The 15928-nt window shown below is 36.9% G+C and overlaps 1 pseudogene; it reads right to left on the reverse strand.

Annotated features, from left to right (window-relative positions):
* Positions 1-4177: 4177 nt before the first annotated feature.
* On the reverse strand, positions 4178-4307 carry LOC123460328 (annotated as a pseudogene).
* Between the last annotated feature and the right edge of the window lie 11621 nt (positions 4308-15928).

Here is a 15928-nt window from a genome sequence, read left to right on the forward strand (position 1 = left end):
CCTTGGTTAGTGTTATTCTAAGGTATTTTTGTTGTTGCTGTTGCTATTGAAAATGGGGCAACTCTTTGCTTTAATTTTCTGTTTATTTGTCTTTTGCATATAGAAAGGCTACTGATTTTTGTGTTTTGATTTTGAATCCTGCCACTTTACAGAAGGAATTAATCACTTTCTTGTGAGAGCAAGAGCAAGTAAGAGAGAGAGAGAGAGAGAGAGAGAGAGAGAGAGAGAGAGAGAGAATTGATACACCATGGCCTCAGTCACTACAATGGAAATTAAAAAAAATGCACCACCTAGTTGACATGAGTAAACTTGTACTTGCCTCACCTTTGTGTGTCTGGGTTATGTGGGATCTGGAGAGTAAATGTAGGTCTTTAGGCTTCATATGCAAGCACCTTAACTGCTAAGCCACCTCTCCAGCCCTATTTCATCAATTTTTAAAAATGTTTTCTTAGTTTCTAATTCATTAATTTCTGCTGTGATCTTAATTATTTCTTTCCACATGGAGCTCTTAGGGTTGGATTCTTCTTGTTTTTGCCAATGACTTTATGTGGACAGTTAAGTCATTAATTGTGATCTCTCTGTATTTGTTATGAAGGCATTTAGCATGATGGATCTTTTCCCCTTAGGACTAACTTCTTTGTGTCTCATAACTTTTGGTAAGTTGTGTTTTTAACTACCGTTAAATTCTAGGAATTTTACAATTTCTTTTTTTGATTTCTTTCACAACATATTTATTGTTTAAAAGTGTGCTGTTCAGTCTGCAGGAGCTGGTGGGATTCCTCATGTACTTCTTCTTGGTGATTTCTAGCTGTAAAGCATCGTGATCTGATATGATGCAAAAAGTTACTTCAATTTTCCCCAATTAATGGAAGCATGCTTTATGGCCTAATATATGGTCTGTTTTGGAGAAATTTCTGTGGGTTGCTGAGAAGAATGTGTATACTGTAGAATTGGGGTTGAAAGTTTAGTAGATATCCATTAAGCCTAGTTTATCTATTGTGTTGTTGAACTCTATTATTTCCCTGTTGATATTCTGCTTGAATGATCTGCCTACTGATGATAGTGGAGTGTTGAAGTTTTGGTGTTTATTTCTGTCTTGTTGTCAAGTAGGTTTTGTTTTATAAACTGTTATACACCTGTGTTTGGCACATTTGTATTTATATTTATGATTATTATGTACTCATGTTGGATCATTGCCTTGATGAGTAAAAAGTGGCCTCCTTTGTCCTTTTGATTACTTTTGGTTTGAAGTCTATTTTATCAGATATTACTATAGCAACACCTTCTTGTTTCTTATTTTCAACTTTTTTTTTAATATTTATTTATTTATTTATTTATTTATTTATTTATTTATTTATTTGAGAGAGACAGACACAGAGAGAAAGACAGATAGAGGGAGAGATAGAGAATGGGCGCGCCAGGGCTTCCAACCTCTGCAAACGAACTCCAGATGCGTGCACCCCCTTGTGCATCTGGCTAACGTGGGACCTGGGGAACCGAGCCTCGAACCGGGGTCCGTAGGCTTCACAGGCAAGTGCTTAACCACTAAGCCATCTCTCCAGCTCTATTTTCAACTTCTTGGAATATCATTTTCCATCCTGTATCCCTGAGGGCTTATCTGTCTTTAGTGATGAGGTGGGTTACTTCCAGACAGTGGATAGAAGGATCCAACCAGGGGTTTTGGCCAACTCACTCTGTGTTTGCACACTCCAGAGCAGGGAATCCATGAGTTGGAGATCCAGGGGTCATTCAGTCAGGAAGAATGATCAAGCAGCCTGGTTCTATAGCAAGCTTATAGGGTCCAGGTGACCACAAGCCAGCAGCAGGGGGAACTGACTGGGAACAGGGAACTGGGAAGAGATGGCGTACAGGGAGAGCTGGCCTACTCACTCCATGTGTACGTGCTCCAGAAGAGGGGATTTATGAATTTATGGAGGGTCTCACTCTACTCTATCTCAGGCTGGCCTAGAATTCACTTTGTACTTTCATACTGGCCCCAAATCATGGCAATCCTCCTACTTCAGCCTCACAAATTCTGGGATTAAAAGTATACACAACAACATTGGGTTTAAAAGTAGCTTTTGACATATGACATGTGAATTTATTTTTCAGAAAGCAGTAGGGTACAACATGGAATTGGCTGCTATCCCTGTTATTTTGCCTGACCTATTAATTTACATGTGGGTCTTCGACAATATCTTCCTCAATGAAATACATGCTTTTCCTCTATTCTATAAGTCATTCATCATCTAGACTTTTCCAGTAGGTATGAATTATGTATTTCCCATCTAATCCCTTAACCAGAGCATGAATCTAAAAGTAAGTGATAAAAGGACAGTATTTGTAATATCTTAACTAGCAGTTGCAACTGTGTTAGGAACTTGGTAGGCTTTCAATATATACTAGCTTCCTAAATTTGCCTAAAACTACTTCTACTTGTATTTAATAAAAGTAGGTATATCAGAAGATGAAAGGAACATTCAATGTACATGAGTACATTGAATAACAAAAAGAGCCAATCTCAGTGCTGGTAGAAGTATACAGAGAAAGAATGTGAGCAGTCATTACCTCAAAACATAGTTGGTTACTATATACTCTAAATTTGCCTTCATTTTGTGTCTAGTTTTTAGAAGGGGAAGAAAATCATTAGAGCTGAGGGTGGTAATAGGTAATAGACAAGCTGTAACTGATAAACAATGAAATAGTATAAATGATCATTAGTATAGTGACTGTTGTATTTTCCTTCAAATTAATGTAGGTTCAAAGTGACACAAGAATTCCACTACTCTATGACACAATGTTATTGAATGTCCATACTGATGTACCAAAAGTCCGTGAGAATCCAAGTTTTGAAACATGAAGTTAGTTGATAACAGATAATTACAGGTACTTTGATAGTAAAGAATCCTTATGTGTATTATAAGAATCTTTGGCCAAAGTAAAAATGTATTTCTCTAGTGTATTAGGTACCAGCATATGCTCCATTCTAGCAAATACTGAACCTCATGGTACATAACCAAAATTATCTATAATGAAAAACAATTCTACCTCATGCCAATGTGTATGTCTGTGTGTTTCTTTCCTAACACGTGGTGGGCCTATACATTGTGCAATTATCTTTGACTTGTTCATAGTTTGTACCAATGTAACTTTCAATATATGTATGTGTACACACACACACACACACACACACACACACACACACACACACATATATGTATATATATATATATATATATGTATATATATATATATATATATATATATATATACATATACATATACATATACACATAGTCAACTAATATATACTCAGTTCACTGAGACATTAGTTTTGATCAAGGTAAGGGCTAACATAACATTGATTAAAATGTAAAAAATTATTTAATTCTATATAATATTGAAATTAATGCCTTCTATGAGCAATTTTAGGAAGTTATTAAGAAAATAAGCATTGGCTGGAGAGATGGCTTAGCGGTTAAGCGCTTGCCTGTGAAGCCTAAGGACCCCGGTTCGAGGCTCGATTCCCCAGGACCCACGTCAGCCAGATGCACAAGGGGCGCACGCATCTGGATTTCGTTTGCAGTGGCTGGAGGCCCTGGCGCGCCCATTCTCTCTCTCTCATTCTCTCTGTCGCTCTCAAATAAATAAATAATAATAAACAAAAAAAAAGAAAATAAGCATAATAAAAGAAGCATAGTGTGATTAAAATAACTTGATAATATCCCAAGTTACCGGCACTTATGTCTTCTTAAGAGCATATATGTCAGACAATTTTTCTTTAAGGTAGGGTCTCACTCTAGCTCAGACTGACCTGGAATTCACTATGTAGTCTCAGGGTGGCCTTGCACTTGCACCAATCCTCCTACCTCTGCCTCCCTAGTGCTGAGATTAAGGGCATGAGCCACCACTCCCAGCCACTCAGACAATTCTTAAGTGCTTATAATTGTGGTCTTACTTTTTACAACCAATATACTCTAGTAAAGCAGTTCCTGTCTTCCTATTTTCTAATGTTAATTGAAATATAAAATTAACAGTGTGTCACAGTAAAGGAGCAGTGAGAATGGAGGGAAAAGGTAGTATTTAAGACTTTGTTTATTTATTTGTTTACATATGTGCTACATTGTGAATCTGACTTACAGATGTACTGGTGGAATTGAACCTGGGTCCTTAGGCTTTGCAGGCAAGTGTCTTAAGTGCTAAGCCATTTCTCCAGCCCCCAAATTAAGTTTTTTTTTTTTTTCAATTAGCAATAATCACGCCTCGGATAAACCTCATTGGCTATGATACTGCCACTGCGCAAAGCTCAAATTAAGTTTTTTGATAATTATCTGCTCTTTACAGAAATTTAGTCTACTAACCAAAAATAATTTATATATAAAATATCTTCATAATAGTTAAATAATTGTATATAAAGGGCTCTCACCTACTGAAATAGTACATGGATATACAGGTTAAAATTGAACCTTCACTGGATATATTGCTTGTGCAACATGAAGCAAAATCTAGCATGTCCTCATTTTAAGCAACCAACAAAAGTCAAAAGTTATCTAAAAGGACATATAAATTTATTGTCAGTTATTTAAAACAATAAAAAAACAATAACTTCAAGACAAATATAGCCTCTTGGATGAATTTTGCATTTAAATTAGGATTAAAACTAGTCCTCCCCACCTCCCTGGTATGAGTTCCCTGTACAGACAGTGTGAGGGTGGGTGCAGCAGTGTGGAGTAAGTAGGCCGGAACCATGCTCCCAGGCTCTTCCCACCTCCATGGTCTGGGTTGCCTGTGGGGATACTGTGCAGTTGGATGGGTGGGTGTGGAAGTGTGATTAGGCCAGACTCTTCTTTCCTGGCTCCTCCCAGTTCTATGGTCTAAGTTCCCTGGGCCATTCTGTGTGCTGGAGTACATAGAGTGGAGTAAGTAGACTAGATCCCTGTTCCCTGGCTCCTGCTTGTCCCCATGTCAGAGTAGGTCCCACTGTGCCTTACTTGGGGAAGCCTGGTCCCTGTGTAAGCTAGGAATCAGGCCTTTTTCTGTGGTATCCTAACTAACCACTGGGTAGATCACAACACAACAAAAGCTAAAGAAACTCAGAAAACTGAGAGATCTCTACCAAGAATGCCTACTCCTACAAAGGAAGCCTACAACAAAATCATACAGAAATCAACAAAAACTTATTTCCAAAATGAAAACACAACAACCAATGAGACCCTGATCAAAAAAAAAAAAAAAAATCACTTAACTTGATGCAAACCATCACAAAACCAACAATTATATTAATGCAATTGAACAGAATAATCTCTTAGAGCATTCAGCTTTTGATAGTGCACTTAGAACCCTCCAAAGAGATATTAATAAGTTGAAGGTTAAGTCAAGAAATGGAAGATATCAATAATCAGTTGATTAAGCTTAATGAAAACTTGATCAAATGCAAGAATGAATTCCAGGAACCATCAATAAAATCAGAGCTTGAATTGAAATTGTGCCTCAAAAAGAGACAGAAAAGATGCAAAATACCACAACAGAAAACAAAAATCAAATAGGAATTATGAAATACTCTCTAGATCCCTTCACCAATAGAGGTACTCATGTAGAAGACAGAACTTCTGACTTGGGAGACAAGAGATAAGAAATTGATCAGGAGGCCAAAAACTTTCTTAGTTCAAAAAAATCAAATGAACAGAATACGAGGGAACTGTGGGGATATCCTAAAACGACCAAACATCCAGATCATGCGTACACCAAAAGTAGAGGAAATCCAGGCCAGAGGCATAGAGAACATATTCAACAAAATTATTGAAGAAAATTTTACTAATCTCTCAAAAGAGAGGCCCATCTAGATACAGGAAGGCCACAGAACACCAAACAGAGCTTCATCTCAAACGTTGTGGAAAGGGACTGTATTGTACATGCTAGGGCAGAGCCATGTGAATTTTTTTTTGTTTTGTTTTGTTTTTAGGTAGGGCCTCACTCTAGCTCAGGCTGACCAAGAATTCACTATGTAGTCTCACAGTGGTCTTGAACTTATGGTGATCCTCTTACCTCTGCCTCCCAAGTGCTGGGATTAAAGAGGTGCACTATCCCGCCTGGCTTCTTTCTTTTTTTCTATAAAGATAGCAGTTATATGGGCTCATGAGTCTGATAGGATAGCCTAGGGCTTTCAACAGTTAGAACTGTTAAGATTTCGGGACTCTTATATGGACTGAGGTCCTAGACTGACTAAAAATTAAAAATATAAAAAAGTGAGGCAATATCAGCAGCATTATACTTTTTCCTTCCTGACTGTAGATGGAATGTCATCAGCTACCATACACTGGTTCTTATGCATAACATTTGAGGAGAAATCTAGTGTCTTTTGAACAGTTTCAGTTAGTAATAGAAGTCCAAAAAAGAAACAGAAGATGCCATCCCATATGCCAACCTACCTCAGCATAAATGAAACTCTGGAGTAGAAATCCTGTCTGATTGAGACTCGTCTACAGGAGCTATAGTCCCCCACCTTCCTCCCTTCCCGGTTTCCACACGTTAGCACACTAAAAGCCTTCACTATCTAGATGGCCTCGTCCCAGAGCCTGCCCCTTCACATCTACAAATTAGGTCTTCCCCTTTACTTCTCTCTTTCTTGCTTGCTTGCTTTCTCTGTTCATCCTTGCCTTACCCTGTGCTGCTTGTATACATGTGAGTCTGCTCACACCCCCATACACCCAGCTTAGCTGTTTGTTGACCTGAGTTCTGCTTGCCTCTGCTTTATACTATGAGGTAAAATCTCACTTTAATTACAAGTGTGATTTTCCTCTGATCTTTGAATCTATCACTTACATATTTCCCTTACACTGTAGATCTATACAGGGGTACCTCCTGTAAACTCCAGGCCTATTACCTGTATAATTTCTCTAAACTCAGGCTAATCATGAGTACAAATTTCTTTACTACTCATTTCTCATCTGAATTTCTTTATCTCTACTTTGATATTTCCCCTTGTTCTTTTTAATACACCACCATTTTCCTCTTAACTGTCTTCCACGGGTAAGCTCAGGTAGGATAATGTGTGTGTCTCTTCTAAATCTCCCTACATAATCATCTAGATTCTGTCTTCCGTGTGCCTATGGTTCTGCCCCAGCAGTCTCTCTCTTGAATGAATCTCATGAACTGTGCTGTGTTTTCCACATGACTTCACTTGTCTTCCACTCCCCGTGTGCTCAGGACTCTGCTCTAGTCTTCTTCCTAGAACCCAATTTCCCTTAAGTATATCCCAAAATTTATGATTTCTGTATCAATAAAGTCAATAACTCATAATTTAACCTTCTTAACTCTATTTTATCATTTTTAGTTAAAAATAGGACAGAACCCAAAATTGGGTTTCATAAATATAAGGTCCTCTCCTGAACTCCAGTGTTCTGCATCACCATTATGGTCTATATCCCTTTAAACCATGAGTTAAAATACACCTTTTCTTTTAGTTGCTTTTATCAGGAATTCAGGCCATCAATGAAAAAAGGTAATGAATATACTATGTAATATTGCAGACAGTACTGTGTTACCTTGAAAATTATATTTGAAAAAATAGTATAGCTTATGAATTCAAAGACAAAATAACAGTGAGAACACACTGGGCTAGACAGTATGTCTAGTACCTAATAATTCAGGCTTTTATTAAAATACTCAAAAGAATATAGTTCTTGTTATATTATTGAACAAAACTTGATAAAAGCTTCCAGATCCTATGAGGCAGTAAGAATTCTCAGTTAATAACTGTTATACAAGGATTGTGCTGGTATTTAGGTCAGCTATCCCAAGGTAGCTTGAAATTTGACTTTGCTATCCAGACACAATTCTGCATATGTACAGCTGCACATGTCAATGGCAATATACAGAGTATTGCTTTAATCTGTAAGCAAGTGGCTACGTTTATGTCAACTGAGCTTAAATAATTTATGGGCAGAAATTAAAAAAAATATTTATTTATTTGAGAGAGAGAGAGAGAAAGGAAGAAAGAGAGACAGAGAGAGAGAGAGTGCTCACACCAGGGCTTCTAGCCACTGTAAACAAACTCCAGATGCATGCACCACCTTGGGCATCTGGCTTATGTGGTTACTAGGGAATCAAACCCGGGTCCTTAAGCTTCACAGGCCAGTGCCTTAACCACAAAGCCATCTCTGCAGCCCCAGAAAAAAATTTTAGACATTAACTTTTTGTGCCTTTTTATTCAAGATCATTGTTGGGGCAGATTTCCAAAAATGCTCTAAAGCAGATGTTTAAGGAAAACTGACATATTAAGACTTAAGATTTCTGATAACTCATGTTGCTTTAAATCTCAACACATTCAGCCATTGAAACTTTGCATAATGCTTGAAACTTCCAGACTATGAATAAAATATGCAAATAGATGCTTACTTTTAGATGCTGAACTACGTTTTTTCTTAATATTCTTCCCAAAATAAAACTGATAAATTTAGTCTGTTCTCTTCATGTCTATCCAATTCAACATGGTTGGTTAGGTTTTAGCCATATTGAGGTAGCATTTTTTCATATTTCCATGTTAATGATTAGTAATTTTTGAAAAATGCTCTTGGCTTTTTAACTCTCCTTCTAGTCTGGCAATTAATTCTGGAAAGGATTTGAATTTATCAAACTGAGGAAAGAAAGGCTCTGCCCCAGTGTTGGGAAAAGGAAAATACGAATTCTGAGCATCATTGAGGAGCTTCTTCCTGTTTTCAGTCAGATGGCTGGAGTCCAGGATAGGAATCATGGGTAGATGAGGGAAAGTTATTTTATTCTGTCAATTCCAGGAAACTTATTTTCCAGGGACTTAGTGTTGTAGTGGTCTAATCAGGGACTTATAGCTCTAAACCCAGAGAGCCAAAGGCCTACATCTTCAGGCTTTAGAAGTCAGATACATATGGCTCTATGTAGTCAGATTGTAGGCATAATTGTCTGAGCTTCAACCACTAGCTGACTAGCATTTGGCAGATTTTATAATCTTTGGCTTTTGATAGCAATGGCTGCTGGTAACCAACAACAGTGTGCAGCAAAAATCAGTATATTCTGGTGGTGTAATTCTCTATACACTTACAGCTCTTTAGCCTACCCTCCTGGAATCATCTGCTATTGAAAGTAAGAAGTGTGTCAGCTTTCTATGTGTTAGAGTCTCAATTCCCAACGGCAGTGAGTGTTAAAGCTCTTAAGCCTGAAGTATCTTGGCCTATTAGTATCTCACTAAAATTTCCCAGGAATCAGTGCCCACAGCTTCTTATCTGAAGTTCCTCACAGCCTTTCTTTTGTCTATCATCTGTGTGCCCTATTCTTTCTGCCCTGGTTCTCTGGAATTATTTACCAACACTCTCAGTGCTACTGGTACTATCTTGGTTGCCCCCATTTATAGAGCTACCTGTTCCCATTGTTGTTTTCCTCTCTTGGCAATTCATGAATTAATGGTTTTGTTCTTTTTATTACTGAAAAGCAGGTATTCTAGTATGTGTGTATGCATATATCACAGTTTGTGTACACATTTCTTTAAGGAAATCTGGGCTGATTACAGTTGAACTGCATGTTCCTGTGTAAGGCTTACATATAATCACAAGTACAGTCACACAATGTAGTGTCAATTACCAAGAAACGAGCAAGCAAACAATAAAAGGACATGAGTGAATGAAGCCACTATGAGAAGCATACATACTGTACAAATTCCAATAATATAATATTATGGAAAAAGCTAAACTATAGAGATAAAGAAAAACTATAAAACTTTATCAGGAATTGGAATTGGGGAAAGAATGAATGAATGGACCACAAAGTATATTTTATAATAGTGAAATTCTTAGGTATGGTACTATAATGGTATACATGTCATTATTTGTCTTTCCAAACTAACAGAATCTAGAGCATCCATAAAATATGTTATGGGTTTTAAAAAATATTTTATTCATTTATTTGCAAGGTGAGAGATATAGAGAGAAGAGATGCAGAAAAAGAGAACAGGCATGCCAGGGCCTTCAGCAACTGCAAATGAAACTCCAGGTGGATGTGCATGTTTGTACATTTGACTTAACGTTGGTACTGGGGTATCAAACATGAGTTGATAGGTTTTGCAGGCAAGTGCCTTAACCACTAAGCAATCTCTCCAGCCCTGTGATGGGTTTTGAGTGGTAATATTATGTAAGTGTAATTCAATAATTATAGTAAAATGCAGTACACTGTATAAATCTTTAATTTAAGAAGTTTGAAAATTTTTCCATTAAAAACACCAAGATTTCTTTTGGAGATAGTATCTTTAAAATTATTAATTAAATAACTTTGACAGATCTAGGATAATTCAGGTTCTCTATTTCACCTTGCTGTTTAGTTATGGAGAGAAGTCAAATTATAAGAATATTTTTATAAGATACCCTTACTGCTTTCTCAATGGCTTTTGTGTCTATAATGACATCCCTATTTAATTCTTAACACTGGTAATTGTTTCCTTTCTCATTACACTTTTAGCCAAACTTACTGTAAGTCTATTAATTTTATTGACTTTGTGAAGATTCAGCTTTTTGTTATATAGAATTTCTATTCAGTTCGGTTTTGTTTTCATTTCATCTCTCATGTTATATCCTGTCCTTTTGCTTTGGATTTATTGTGCTCTTCTTCCACCTTATTGAAAAACTTATGAACTTTCCTTGTTCCTGATATAAGTGCTCAGTGCTGCAAATTTTTCACTAAGCACCACTTAATTGTGTTATCCAATTTTGAGGTAAAACTTGGCTACCCTGATGCTCACCTAAACTGACTGACCCCAGCTGGCAAGAGAGAAAGCACTAGTACTGGTACCCAGTCCCTGCTGCCCAAGTCCAGGCCAGTGGGAGAGAGCACCAGCACAGGTTAGAGGTCCAGACCTTGATGCACCCACATGATGGACCTGCCCAAGAACAGAGAAGGTCCAGCTGTGTGTTTAGGACCCACCCTAGATGCCTCCCTCAAAGAAGACTCAGCATCAATACTCCACATCTCAACTTCTCCTGAGAGTGGACCTAATAGTAGAGTATGATAGCAGGAATGTTATTTTTTTCCTATTATTTCTTCCTTCCTTCCTTTCTCTTTATCTCTCTTTTTTCTTTGGTTATTATTGGTTTGTTTACTGTTTGGTCAGTCTATGTGTTGATGTACATGTCTGCTTTATTATATTTTTCTTTTTGCTTTTTATGTTTTATGGTATCTGAATTTTTTTCTGTGCCATTTTCATAGCTAATTTATCTTCCTAAATTGTTTACTTATTTGTATGTGGTATGTATGGTGGGGGGAAGGCTACAGCACTTACTACTACAAACAAATGTCAGATGCTGACATGTTGTATTTGTGGCTTGGACTCATAGACTTTGTAAGCAAGCCCCTTTAATTTGAGACATTTCACAGCCATCCTATTTGTTTATTCTTTACAATGACTTCCAACTTTGTGTATTGTTCACTCATTAGTTTTAAACTACACCTCAAAAAATTATGCCTACATGACTACCCATCACTTTTCTAAACCTGTAAAGATATCCCTTACATTTCTTTTCCTTAAAGAGTCTAGTACAACCTTCCATATTTCCAAGCTAAACATTTTCCATCTTATATCACCTCTTTCCTTGATTCCTAACTATGCCTTCCCTCTTAAATCTCTGAGTCACTCATCCAAGCAGTAAACAAAATGCTATTGTATCTGAAGCATAATAGAGACACATGTATAATGCAGAGGGTATTCTGCAGCTAGGCAAAACTAGGAGTGCTGATAAAAAAGTGGTGATATAACTGTGACTCCAACAAGATTGCTGTACGTAATGCAAATACTGGTGAAGTGGCTTTTACCACACAGCACAGAAAATGGGATCAAATAACAATGAAAAATTAAAGTACATAGAATAGGAATTTAAAAAAATTAACCATTCCCCTGTGCCAGCCTTTAACTCCCCTGTAATGGAAACCAAAACCACTGAGTTAGGAGAAATGTCAAAGAAGGCACTCAGAATATTACTTCTGTACATCAAGGAAATCAAGACACTAAAAAAGAATCAAGAAGGAATTTTGGTTCTGGAGAGATGGCTTAGAGGTTAAGCGCTTCCTTGTGAAGCCTAAGGACCCCGGTTCAAGGCTCGGTTCCCCAGGTCCCACATTAGCCAGATGCACAAGGGGGCGCATGCGTCTGGAGTTCGTTTGCAGTGGCTGGAAGCCCTGGAGTGCCCATTCTCTCTCTCTCTCCCACTATCTGTCTTTCTCTCTATGTCTGTCGCTCTCAAATATATAAATAAAAAATGAACAAAAAAAAAATAAAAAAATAAAAAAAGAAGGAATTTTGCAAAGGAAAGACATAATAAAAAATCAAAACAGTGATAATCACTAATAGATAAGACCAAGTAGAAGGACAAGTTTCTGGGATGGATAACAAAGTTGTGACAATAGTAGTGTTCCACCCCCTTACACACACTGGACATGGTCAATAGTTCCAAGAAACAAGAAGGTTTGGATACATTCAAGAGCTCAAACCTGAGAATCATGGGGTAGAAGGCTGTGAATTAATCAAAAGAAATAGACAAGAACATTAGAATAATTTCCAATCTTTTTTCCAGAAATCCAAAAAACTGGAAAAGTATAGAATAATATATTTCAAACCCTGAAAGTAAATAATTGCTGAATAAGAGCACTATACTTAGCAGTTATCTTTCAAAATAGTTGGATAAATATATCTCACAAATTCAGGTAATTCATGTCAATCAAAACAGCTCTATAGAAAATTCCCAAAGGAATACTATATTGAGGACTATTGGAAAACAGTCACAATCATAAGAAGACATGTAACAATATCCACAAGAAAGGACAAGTAAGGACCATAGAAAAAAATAGGAGAGGGGGGCTGGAGAGATGGCTTAGTAGTAAAGTACTTGCCTGAGAAGCCTAAAGACCCAGATTTGATTCCCCAGTATCCATGTAGGCCAGATACACCAGATGATGCATGTGTCTGGAGTTCTTTTGCAGTAGACAGAGGCCCTGGAATGACCATTCTCTCTCTCTCTCTCTCTCTTTCATAAATAAATAAATAATTAAAAAATTAGGAGAAGGAAAAGAATCAATCATGCCCAATACAGAAAGCCAACATACTCCGAAAACTAAGAGGATAGGAAGAAAAGAAATATTAGCAGCAAAGCTTTCACTACTAGCTTTAACTGCAAATGGTCTTAATTTACCAATGAACTGAGAGGTTATTATAATCAAAAAGTCTTTTATATTATATGTTTATCCTCTTGCATCATATTGGGTGTTACTCATAGTTAGAGAACCTGATTTTCACATATGGTTGTGAATACTGGGAAGAACCAAGCAAAATGACAAGAAGAAACTGATGAGTGCCTATCACTGGATAAGTCATATCTATCACACCTCCAAGGGCCCAGGAGATATCATAGAGGAAGCAGAAAATTAAATATGAGTTCTGATTTCACTGCTACAGAAACTTCTCTATGGAGATGGTGGTAGACACTCAAAACTCATCAAAGCAGAAAATTAGTGCCCTCTGATAGATCAACACTAAAGGAAACATAACATGACCTCCAAGACTCTTGGAACATTGCAGAAGAGTGGGTGGTGAAAAAATGGAAAAGCATTAAGGTAGGAAGGTTGTACTGAGGGACTGTCCTCCAGGCAAGAGCTGGCTGATGCATTCATGACCCCAAAATAGTAACTTATACCATCACTGAGGACAATGCTCAGTGGAATAGGGGCAGGGAGAGAGGACCAAAGAGGATAACCTGATGGGCACATGGCCAATTTACAGTATAATTATATTTTAATGTTATCAAGAAAGCTACTAAAAACTAAATAAACTTAAGGAAAGAAATCATGTGTTCATCTCAATAGATGAAGAAAAGACACTTGACAAATTTCAACATTTTTTCATGACCAAAATCCTCAAGAAGTTAGGAATACATTAAACATACCTAAAACTAATGAAGAATGCATATGACAAAACTATAGCCAACATCAGACTAAATGTGAAAATATTAATATTTTCCTTTAAAATCAGGAATAAGGCAACAGTGTCCACTATCTCTATTCTTATTTGCTATAGTGTTTGAAGTCTTAGCTAGAGCAATAAAACATGTGGAATATATAAACTTATTAAAAATAAAAAGGAAGAAAATTACCCCTTTGTGCAGTAATATATGCACATGACATGATTCTTTACTTAAAGAATCCTACAATTCTATCAGAAAAAGCATTAAACTTAGTAAGCACCACAAGAAAAATTTTCAGATGCAAATTCAACACATTAAACTTCCTAGCTTCCATGTATGCCAACAGTGAGCTTGCAGAGAAATAAATCAGCAACAGTGTCCCATTCACAATAGTTCTCAAAACAGTATGATTCATATCACAATGAGTCACAACAGTATGATTTCATATCACAATGGATATGAAATATCACTTCACTATAAAGAAAACTTTAAGACACTGAGAAAAGAAACAAAGAGACATATCAGATGATGTGGAAACCTCCATGCTTCTGGATAGACAGAATTTTTTAAATTAATTAGTTTTGTACTCAGTGAATACAGTAATTTGGTACCATTATTAGGCTCATCCATTACCTACCTCCTCCCCTTAGCCCCTCCTTGTTGCAGTATATGGGTCATGCAATCTGAAGTTAGCCCATTGAGAATTTTTAATGTGAAAATGGATATAATATCAAAAGTAATCTTCAGATTCTATGAAAATTCCATCAAGGTCACAATGATATCCTCAGAACTAGAAAAAAACCATCAAATAATTCATATGCAAATAAAAATAACGACTAGCAAAATCAATCCTAAATAGATAGAACACAATGAAAGCTATCATAATTACTGATTAAAAAAACATAGAGTCATAGTGACAATGACAACATGGTATTGTCACAATGGAAGACACATATGCCATTGAAATTTTCAACAAAAACATCAAAAATATACATTGGAGCAAAAGCCTATTCAACAAATGGTGCTGGCAAAACTGGATACCATCCTGCAGAAGAATGAATTCAGATACTCATTTTTCACCCTTGTCAATGATCAATTCAGAATGGATCAAATACCTTAATATAAAACCAGATATGCTGAATTTACTGAGAGAAAAATTAGAGAATGCACTTGAATTTATATTTTATAATTTTTAAAATTCATTTTATTTATTTATTTGAGAGTGACAGAGAGAAAGAGGCAGATAGAGAGAGTATGGGCATGCCAGGGTCTCCAGCCACTGCAAACAAACTCCAGATGCGTGTGCCCCCTTGTGCATCTGGCTAACATGGGTCCTGGGGAAATCCAGCCTCAAACTGGGGTCCTTAGGCTTCACAGGCAAGCGCTTAACTGCTAAGCCATCTCTCCAACCTTGCACTTGAATTTATAGGTATAGGCAATAACTTTCTGAGTAGGATTTCAAGAGCATAGAAAATAGTCCCAATCATCAACACATGTGGCTGCATGAAATTTGAAAGTTTCTGCACCCAAAAGGAAAGCACCAGTAGATCAGCTACATCTGATAGTGATTTGAAATCAAGAATATATAAAGAAAATTAAACACCAACGTAAGAAAAGTGCTGATCAATAAATGTGCTAAAGAAAGGAATACATGGGCTGGAGAGATGGCTTGGCGGTTAAGCACTTGCTGGTGAAGCCTAAGGACCCCGGTTCGAGGCTTGGTTCCCCAGGACCCATGTTAGCCAGGTGCACAAGGGGGCGCATGCGTCTGGAGTTTCTATGCAGTGGCTGGAGGCCCTGGCGTGCCCATTCTCTTTCTCTATCTCTCTCTCTGTCACTCTGAAATAAATAAATAAGAATGAACAACAGAACATTTTTTAAAAAGAAAGGAATACATAGTTCACAAAAGAATAAGCATAAATAACCAATAAATTTTAAAAATGTTCAACATCTTTAGC

The sequence above is a fragment of the Jaculus jaculus genome, chromosome 4 (assembly GCF_020740685.1).
Source record: "Jaculus jaculus isolate mJacJac1 chromosome 4, mJacJac1.mat.Y.cur, whole genome shotgun sequence".
NCBI lineage: Eukaryota > Metazoa > Chordata > Mammalia > Rodentia > Dipodidae > Jaculus > Jaculus jaculus.